The following is an 8201-nucleotide window of genomic DNA, read 5'->3' as shown; positions in this document are numbered from 1 at the left end:
AGTCACAGTAAATTACACACTCATCATTATCCGATGAAACAGCATAGTACCAGTGAGTCAATTATACCTGACAGTCAGATTGCTCTGCGTTCAGTGTCTTCCTATTATGCCTGAGCTTCCTGCCATTAAATTCAGTGATAGTCTCCTGTTGATTTAAAAACTGCAGGATTTGAAGAGATTTTAAGAAATAATGTGAAAATTGCTATCACTAACTTTTCCCAAAACATTTGCTGAAATAAAAAAGAATTTTTTAACCTTTTTTTTTGGTTGCATTTCCTGTGTTTTTCTCTTCCCTCTGCTGTGCTTCTCATTCCCCTCCTCCACCAGTTTGAAAACCAAAGTCCATAATACCACCTTTGAAAAGGGCTTTGAGAGCTGTAGATCAAACTCTTCTATGTAAGTGTCAATACAATCAATTTCAAACCATCTTTCCTCCAGTTAACTTACATCACCCAGCAGTAAAGATTAAGCTGCCCCTCATTAATACACCTGAAAACTGGGAAGAGTACAAGACTATCTTTAACTCCAGACTTCTCCTTGGTTTAGCCCAGTTAAATTTTAGAAGAGGAAGAAGAGAGTAAAAATCACCAATCATCAGATGCTGTAGAACTTAGTTAAAGACAGGCCTCATCTAGTCTCTTCCCTAGCCCTAAGCATGCAAGTTCATCTATCCTAGTCCTCAGCTGCCTCTTAGTTAAACAGAGCAACACATGTATGGATCTCATGAAACTGTGAAACCTTTTTACCAGGATTGAGTCAGTAAAATCCAATGGCAATTAAAACCATACCGACAGATGAAAATAGTACATATAAACCACACTTATGCCTTCTGAAGCTCCCTGTAAATATGTCCATCAGGACGTCACATCAGTTACTAGAATAGAACAAAAGCCTTGCTAAAGTTATCATAAGAATTTCTTTGAAAAGCAAGAAAATTCTCAGCGTGTCAGCGTGAAACAGAAAATTCTAATCCAAAGTGCATGGCAAAGTAAAATGGTTTTAAAAGTTAGTTTACTGGGTCTATAATGGACATGCAATATCAGTTTGTACCAAGAGTAGCAATAGCTCAGTAATTCACACATAATCACATACTGAATACTGTAAGTTTGCCTGCAAAAAGTGCAACTTTGTAAGTTGTTATTATGGCTCTGGAGGAAATCCAACCATGCTGAGAAAATCTGTGCTGAAAAAGCTTGTAAGGAGAGGTAATATGTTTTATTACATGAAATCAGACCAAATTCAAGGACTGTGAGCCTGAAAGCTTATTTATTTCACCAATTACAGCTGATAAAATAGAAGGATGTCCTCCTACAAGCCTAACCTTTCTTATAGATCACCGAAGTATTACTTTAAAAGCATTTATAAGAAACACTTTATTATGGTTGATAAACATTTACAAACAAATGGACATATGAAATGACATAATAAAACATGGCCATTTGGAACTCTTCCTTCACTAATAAAGCCTAAAATAACTTAGAACTGAAAAAGAACAGAAGATTCATAATCATTTTCACTGTTCTCTACATAGCTCTAAAGCTATGTAAAGCCAGTATATTCCTCTACTTATTTGGATTTTCCTCATAGCAATGAAAAGAACAAAAATAAGACATTTTAAAGCTCCACTGTAAAAACATAAAAATAGGTGGGAAAAAAATCACTGGCATGAGAAAACTTGGAAAGCTTTTTAGTTCACTTTATCTTTCAGTTACTATAGTTCAAGTATATTCATAGATATGTCAAGTATATTCACATATATATATCAAGTTTACAGTATCCCTTAAACCATAAAAGAAGCTTTGATTTCAGCCAGACTCTTCAGTTTTGCATATCTTATCATGCTCTTTGGAGGTCTCTGTGGGGTTTTTTTATATCAGAGCACACTGTGATCTGTGGTTTCCAAAGTGATTCCAGTTCTCAAAGCAATATCTGAAGTAATGTTAGAGATCTTAATCGCCAGGCACTAACTGACATTTACTGTTTATTCAGACAAGCTGGAAAGCATGTATGCTTTTGACATTTATTGTGGGTGAATGTGGGCAATTTTATGATTCATGATTTGCAGCGAATGATTTGTGTGTGTGTGTGCATGTGAATTCTCTGGCTTTATCTGCACTATCAGAATTTCTTTGGAAAAAGTATTACTCAAACAACACCCATTTAGCCCGAGCATGTCTGACTGAAACACTGTCCTGAAGCCATCGCTCTGTAATTGCTGAGTTTAATTTGCTGGTTACCTGCATTGTCCTTTACATCACACTTACCAATTGCCTCTACAGCCTGAACTCCTGGTGGTCCAGTTTCTGACATGTTCCCATTCCTGCTGACCTGTGTCTGTACCTCCAAGCCTCGTGCGTCAGTGTGGTCTGGTACTCAGCTCCTGATTTCATTGTCCTTGGAGAAGGAGCACACACTGTCCTGTGGAATCCTGGCCAGCAAGCTGCACAAATTCAGAAGCAAATACCAACAAAACAACCAGAACATAAGCAAATACTGCAGTAAGTAATCTCTCTTTCAGTTATGAGAGTGAGCAATAGATCAGCAGTAACTCTGGAGAGCTCACTGGATCAGGAACTACTGTTAAAAGTAGTAAATTTTACCTGTGGGAGTTAACAACTTCTAAATTCGAGTACTTCTATCTTATGTCACTACCAGTGTTGATACTGACCAGGATCCAGAGCAAGCAGAGATGGACTGTGAATCCAGGTTCTCCATTGACTCATAAATATGGGAAGACTTTCAGGCCCAGATGCCTTCATCTCCTAAATCACACCTAGCACATCCAGCTGCATCATACATGGAATCATAGAATCCCAAGTTGGAAGGGACCTCAAGGATCAGCTGGTCCAACCTTTCCAGGCAAAGCATGACCTAGACTAGATGCCCCAGCACCCTGTCCAGCCGAACTTAAAAGTGTCCAACGTTGGGAAATCCACCACTTCCCTGGGGAGATTATTCCAATGGTCGATTATTCTCATTGTGGAAAGTTTTCCTGTTGTCCAGTCGAAATCTCCCCAGGAGTAACTTGTGCCCATCACCCCTCGTCTTTTCCATGTGAATCCTTGTAAAAAGGGAGTCTCCATCTTCTTTGTAGTCACTCTTTAAATACTGAAACAGTGCAACACAGAGTCTCTCAGCAGTGGAATAAGGTGTGTACAATACAATACAATATGACTTTATGGTATGACTTAAAATACCATAATCCCTGTCTAGATATTTTAGGATGTCCTTTCTATGCCTCTTGGGCTTTTAAATCTCCAAGTGCTCAGTGTGGGATCTATGCCAAAAACATTTACAGATTTTTGATTCTCTTCTACTTTAATTTATACAGTGACACAAAAACGGGGGTTTTTGAGAAAGTGTGGGCTGGGCCACCAGCCTGTCGGATGGTTTGACACTTGGCTGAACTGCCAGGCTCAACCAGTAAAAACGACCGGTTGACATGTAGCTAGTGCAGAACACAGTGTGCAGCACCTTGGTCCGAGGCCCAGAAGATGACACAGAAAGCACCCAGGGCAGATTTATGGAGACCAAATTAAGGAGTGGCTGACATGAGAACTAGCAGGACTTAATGCAGAGAGAACTCAATCAATTTGAGGATTAGGGCTACAGATACCTCAAGCTTAATACAGAATAACCCCAGGCATCGGGACAGGCAGGAAACTGGCTGAGCATCATGAAAAGGACCAGGACATGTAGATGAGGCCCTCAGTGACATGGGTTAGTGGTGGTCTTGGCAGTGCTGGGGTAATGGTTGGGCTTGATGACCTTAAAGGTCTTTTCCAACCTAGCTGATTCTATGATTCTATGGTGGTATCAGGCTGAGCATGAGCCCGTCTAAGCCAGCAGTGCTCCCTCACTGCAAGTAAAGCAAACTGCGCCCTAGGTTCACTGAGAGAAGTGTGATAGGGAATGTATTATTTATCCCACAGTCATTATAACAGAGAAATTAGGAGCAAAACTTTTCACAGAGGTTGACAAATTCTACTTTAACTAAATGTTTATCCAATGTGCATAGAAAGAAAGAAAAAATACTAGCTTTTCCTAGCATAATGCAGCTGGGAAATTAAGGCAGCGATCCTCGCTAGAGCAGGCTGTTTCTGGAATGGTTTTCCGCCTTCAGTAGCAGGGTAAAACAATGAACAAGTTGCAAAGTGGAGTTTAATAGTTTATAAAAAGACTGACATAATACTGCTGCATGTGACAGCAAGTGGTGATGTAGGAGGTCTCATCCAGTCCTACAATCCTGAATTCTGCATGCATAAAGAGTGAGAAAAAATGAAAGAAGATAAAGAACAGTTTCTGAAACAATAAAGGAGAGAAAAAAGGAGAGAAACACAGGGTGTTGGCAGACGAAGTCCCTGGAGGTAATGAAGGATCTTCCTTGAAAACTTGGTGACTTCCTTGTCAGAGATCACAGCGTTGTCTCAATGTGCCCTGATGCCACTGCCGTTAATACCCCTCATTTTGCAGCACAGTTTCATTGTGATGGCTGCTAGAAGTACTACTGCTTTTACCAAAACAGCAGTATCACGTTTTACACAGTGTGTGCCACGGGATGTCAAGTAACAGATGATCCTGAATGACTCCCTTGAATCCCTTATCTGCAAAGCAAAGCCCTTCTACCATTTGGTCGTATTGTCATAAGTAGAGATGCTTTGAGGCCCCACACATGCACAAATATATAACTTTGAAAGAAGGAGTTTATTTGTGTGCAGCACTTCTGTGGTTTAGGTCCTCGTGGTTTTTTAAAACCCCTAATGGGTTTTCATTTTGCACATGGTTCTGCCTGATTAATGGCATTTGTACTGCTCACACTGTGTTCTTGTTTATTAAAAAGCAATTGAGAAGGTAATTGAGCTCTGCACTCATGGGTTTTAAATAACTATTCAAATGCCTTCTTTTGTTACAATAATACAACACTAAAATCAAGACTGAAAGGCAGCGTAAGAGGTGGCAAAGGTAAGTGCTGCTACCTCAGTGGAAGCAGCAGCAATGGTTGTAGGAGATGTCCAGAGAAAGCCAAAGGAATACTCTTCAGCCAGGCTCACCAGCCCTGAGAACAACCAACCATCTGATGACCTTCGAGGTCAAACCTGGGAAGCAAATAAGACTCAAGTGAAATCTGGAAGTCCCATGAAACACCACACCTGCACCTTCTTCAAAGCAGTGCATGCGAATGAAGCCAGGGCAACCCTATGGAGGATGCAGTACCACCACGCCAATTAGCTGCTGCTGAGTGACACATAGAGATTGGGGAGAGTAGTGGGGGGGTTTCCAAAGATAGCAGTTTCCTCAAGGATGGAACCTGTCACATAGGTATGCTGCTGTGCAGAGACTTCAAGGAAATTGTTTCTTCAGTGCTGATAACCTTCCATTTTCAGGTCCCATTAGCCACTGGTAGACATCAGAGCCCAAGAATGGCAGCATATGAAATGAAATTGCTCTAGAGCAAGATAGAAGGGAAATTACTGGCTTGAGTTCTAACTCTCACTCTTCATGGGCCTTTATCATCTTCGGTCTGAAGTCACTACCCCATTTTGAAGTTCATTTGGGAGAAAAAGTAGTCAGAGAATCATGTGGTTGTAAGAGGATATGACAGCAATGTAAGCATAAGCATTATCTTGGGCACAGGTAACCAGATGCAATAATTACTGGCCATCAAACCAATTCACAAGAGAAGATGTATCCAGGACACTTCTCATGGCTTTTATCTTTATTTCTGCCTGAATAGAGTTCTATTGGATTCAAGAGCCTTTGTCTGCCAGGGAAGGTAGCTGCTGTGCCACAGCTGACACAAGAGGTTGCCACCACCAAGCTTCCCATTTGACTTGAGGAAGTCACAGAATCTGGTTTTGTTTGGGTAAATTCCCAGCCAGTGCTTCCTTTCAGATCCCATCACTACAGCAAAGACAGGTCAAATAAACTCCCATACAAAATGAAACACCCGTACATGAAAATGCATGAGCAGCATTTTATGAACCATATTAGTATAAAAATGTATTGACAGATATTAAAACTGACAATAAATAGCATTTTATAAAATAACTATCTTAAAGATAATTTAATTGTGTACGTAAAGGTAGTGAAATGGATTTTCCTTAAAATTATGTGCACCTCAGACCCACTGACAAACTTCTGTTGCTACTTAGGGTTTGAACCTGTTGCCAATAAAGGGTATGAGCCTGTTACTACTACCAGTGACTCCGTTAGTGCCCCTGACAGCTCTAAAGGTTTAACCACGCAGACAACTTACATGTCAACCTGATACCACAGGATAAAATTTGTCCTCTTATTATGCTTTGAAGACCTAGGAAACTGAACTTCAAAACACACTGAAATACTGAATGTACTAAAAAGTTGCAGTGTTTAGAACTCCAGTTACAAGCTGAAAGTGAAAAAAACCCTGCAGAAAAGCTGTTATTCAACCTTAATGGAAATGTTAAGGGGGGCAGGAGGGTGTATGATATGGCAATACACAATCTACTGCTTTGTTTACCTTCTTGGCCTGACCCTGTCATCATGGCTTGAATCACAGCCTAAAGCCTTGTTGGCTCAGAAACTGCCATAGAGTTGCAGGACGAGATGCCAGTGGGAGTTAGTGCCACTGCTAATGCTATAGCTGTGTTAATTGCACATGCCTCAGTGCTTCCTAAAGCACAATAAATCAGCTTCTTGTTCACTGAGAGCTCAATGCCAACACCAGCCTGAAATCTCTGCCTATCAGTGTGCCACCCCTTGGGTGCCCAGCTGAAATGCAGTGCTGCTTTGCCCAGAACCAGGAAAACTCCAGGCTCTACCCCTGGAACATCCCTCTGAGTACGCAGAATTACCCTGGCTCTGACTGGTAACAGCACTCTGCCCTCAGGAGTGCAGGACTCACTCATCCCAGCATATATATTTTCAACATGTAATGAGACAAACTGCAGGTTGGGAAATTGCTGGAGCACTGGCTTTGGTGTGAGATGAAGTCATATCCCTCTTAAAACAATTATAAAATGGATTCAGAAAGATGAATCCTTCCCTAAGTCTGGGATTTATTCAAATACGGTTACAACTGGGCAAGTGAATCCAGCGTGGCTCCCCCCAGTCTGACTTGTACCATGTGCTAACTCTTGATATTCAATTTCATATTCAACACCACCAACTTTGAAAACGGGACCTGCAACTTAGAGGAGAAAACATCTGCAGACAGTTAACTGTAACGCAGCAGTATGTGGGATATAAAGCACATCAAGAGAGACCAAGTATTCCCTTTCTAGCTTCAGGAATCCCTGTGGAATGAACACTTATATATTTGCCATATTACTCTGAAAATCACTACTCAAGCTAAACAAAATTTAGGTTAAAAATATAATAAAATAAAGCTTTATTATATTCAGACAGTTAAGGAACTTCTAGTAACCAGAGAGGACAAAGCTTGCTCTTAGAGCTAGCTGGCACTTTGTCTTCATCTCCACAGCGCCTGCATGCCCATTCAGTTAACAGCTGATAGGGACAAATTTGCAGGTGATAGGACTGGAGCCAAAGTGGCTATGCAAAACCTTATATTCCAGATACACATCACAGAATAGGCTCCTTTTTCAAGTCACACTTCAGATAAGAACATAGAAGTGATTGCAGTAGCTCAGCCCAGACGGCCATGCAGCTCAGTGCTTTAATGCTTGACAGTATCCAAAAATAGCCACCTTGACGAAAGCATTGGAACAAAGAAAGTGTGTAGGAATACTCTCTGTGCTTCCACCAAGCATTGGGCATTGCCCAAGAAAACCAGTACCTACTCCCACACAGCCACCCTTTCAGTCCATCTGAACCAGCACAGGGAGGCTGTACAACCACACACTGTGCACTGACTTGTAGAGCATTTATCAGGTCTGATGCTCAAAACACACCCGTGCCATCTCATGGAACCAGGTTAACTCCCTGTGTTAGCTACTGCTTGAAGACAAACAGCTGTGCAAACCATCGCATGTTCTCTGATTTACTTCCTCTAACCCACCTTTAAAAGGAGTTGGTTACCTTTCTCCTCTCATTTGAAGGTGAGATCACTGCTTGCTTTCTTTGCTTAACTGGATTTTTTTGGTAATTACACTATCCCATGGGTTACGCATATTCAAAAGTACCTGACAGCAGAGAACAGAGGTAAGGGTGAGGTATTAAGCTATTCTTCACCAACAGGTTTGGGGAATTTTGTCACAATT

The sequence above is a fragment of the Strigops habroptila genome, chromosome 7, assembly GCF_004027225.2.
Source record: "Strigops habroptila isolate Jane chromosome 7, bStrHab1.2.pri, whole genome shotgun sequence".
Classification (NCBI taxonomy): Eukaryota; Metazoa; Chordata; class Aves; order Psittaciformes; family Psittacidae; genus Strigops; species Strigops habroptila.
The sequence above is the reverse complement of the archived record's forward strand: the minus strand, read 5'-3'. Positions refer to the sequence as shown.